General features: G+C 47.0%; 1 protein-coding gene across 6 annotated transcripts in view; it reads right to left on the reverse strand.

The window, feature by feature from the left end:
* Positions 1–2,500, reverse strand: part of rhea (Talin_middle and talin-RS domain-containing protein rhea) — a 149,394-nt gene that overhangs the window by 72,636 nt on the left and 74,258 nt on the right. The gene's annotated exons all lie outside the window — the stretch shown is intronic.

Raw genomic sequence — 2,500 nt, forward strand, 5'->3', positions numbered from 1 at the left:
CGTTCCTCCCTCCCTTCTTCGCCAAGTTACTTATCTTGAACTCAACCGCTGATGTGCCCGGGATAAATCTAATGGGATAGCCTTCCTGGACAATCATCCAATCATACTCACACGTCCGAAAATAACACAATCTATACAGAGTAACATCTGCCAAAGATCACGACCTTGCGCGGACATATCACTGTTGCGAAGGTCCTACGGGGGATTATACCGTGGCCTCTGGCTCCGCTGGCATGGTCTGATCATGGTTTCTCCCTCTAACCACTGAATCAACACAGCCACAGCTTTGACAGCACGGACAACAGCCTTTGACTGTAACAATGCCTCTTCCCGCTGACCTTGATGCAGCAACCATGCGGTCCAATTGAAAGTAACGAGTATCATTAGCAAAGCCACAAGAAAAAAATGCAATGTTCGTGTGACGAGCTTTGTTGTCATGCGATCTACAGCCGAGTGGCTGCCCAATGCCCATCGCTCTGTATTGGCTCTGAGCACCGCTTTGGCAGGTGTATCGCGATTCGGTGGACTAACTCGACTTTCATGTTGTGTTTATCACACTAAGCCTGTGAAAGAAACAAACATACGGGGCCTTAAATTAAGAACTAACGTTTCCAATTGTCAGCCGCCGTGCCACTCTCGTTCCGCCGGATTCTACTCGAGAGTACCGCATTCTTAGTTCTAAAACAGGAAATGTTGTAAGTTCCTTCTCCGCGCTTCACTCGAGCCAAACACTTCCTCCAATGTGTCTATTACATATATAGTTGAGTCATACACAAATGATTGGAAAACATCAGCTGTCATTATAGCTTGTGGTAGTAGCGTAAAGGGAGTGTAGTCATTCAGCAGCAGTGGCACCTGCCAAAAAATGTGCCAAGAAAGTCCAAGTGTAGACTTTGCTTCAAATCACAAAGGTCGTAGATCAAACGCAGAGAAAGTACTTACGCGGTTTGACCTGGAAATTAATATTTTTAAGTTGGAGGTTAAGGGGAACAAGGCGAGGAAGTCGTTAAATTGTAAGAGGTAATTGGCGTTCTGTAAGAGTGATTTACTGGGTCTATAAGCGTCGAAGCAGCCTTTCGGTGTTCCTTTATGGGCAGCTGTAAGAAACACACCTAAGAGGACTGTGAACAACTGACAGGGATAAAGTGAAATTAAATTCGAAGTCCCTTAAAACTGACAAAATAAGAGGAAATATCTTACTCTTATACACTTCTTGCGAATTATAAATGTTAGAGAAATGATGGCATTGTCATTGGCTGTCTACTGCACTCTCAATGGTCAAGCTGACAAGAAGAACATACAGACGTATCGAGTGACAACACAGGCCTGTCACAACAGGAGGTGCTGGCGCAGAGCACCCGACGTACCCCGACCCCGCCGAAGCACGAGAGGAAGGGAGAGCGGGAGGGGGAGGGGGAGGGGAGACTGACAGTAAGAGTGAAAGTGTGGCCCCTCCGCAGACGAGGTCACGTGACCGGCGCCCAACACGCGGTGTACCCAAGGTAGGGAAATGGGGTACAGGGGAATTGTTAGTGATAAAACCGCATCAAAATCCTATGAAGAGACATTGTTTACAAAAGAGTATTGGGGAAGTAAAAAAGGGAAGACACATTTGGCCGACTGAATAAGAGTAAACCCACTCAGAAGTTCCAGCTGCAGAGGATCAGGTCAAGGTTCATCTCCCCGAGTCTCTCCTCCGCTTGACAAATGCGTTATTTCAGAGCCGCGAAGACGTTTGGAAATCCTCGGGAGAGCACCCGGACACCTGTACCCTCGAACGACTTCAAACAAGTGGTTGCAGGGCATCAGCCATTCTCCCCCTAGCGTTATAAGGGGAAATTGTTGCTATGGCGACAGAAAGACTCGGCAATCCAATAAAGATAAATCAACTTATCACGGCTACAATACCCAACCAGAATTCAGTATGTGAGTTGATCGACACACGTAATGGCTTTGAAATGTCAAGAAAAGCTGAAGACGCGCCGTGATTCGGCTTTCCTCGTGACGCCGCTCAACTGAGCATCGCGCCGTGACCTGCTTGCACACATGGCGACAAATGATTCCTGTAATGCTTAATGCACAATTGCTAGTGGTTAATGTGCAGTCTTAGCCTCCCTTGGCTGTAACCCTTGAAAACAATCGGGTGCGGAGAGCCTCGCATATCGCCAAAATAAAGGCTTTTCTTGGCGGCAAATGCTTCGCGCACAAGTGGGAAGACATTACCAAAAGGAAACTAAAAAGTAGCACTAGCAACGCCATCTTTCAGCCGAGCCTGACGGGGGTACGGAACGGCAGCAATTGCAACGGAGATCGTGGTGTCACATGCAGCATGACACAGCGCAAACACCATAACCTTATTACTTTATCCTCGCAATGGTAGCATGCTAAACAAACTGAGATATATAATGCCAAGTCACTATACATTAACATTCAAGTCACATCCCCTGTCTCCCGACATCATTCTTGAAATAGACAGTTCGATAAGCAAGTGCAGTCAATA

The sequence above is a fragment of the Penaeus japonicus genome, unplaced genomic scaffold (assembly GCF_977035675.1).
Source record: "Penaeus japonicus unplaced genomic scaffold, GWHDUDI00000001_assembly GWHDUDI00000011, whole genome shotgun sequence".
In the NCBI taxonomy this organism is placed as follows: Eukaryota; Metazoa; Arthropoda; class Malacostraca; order Decapoda; family Penaeidae; genus Penaeus; species Penaeus japonicus.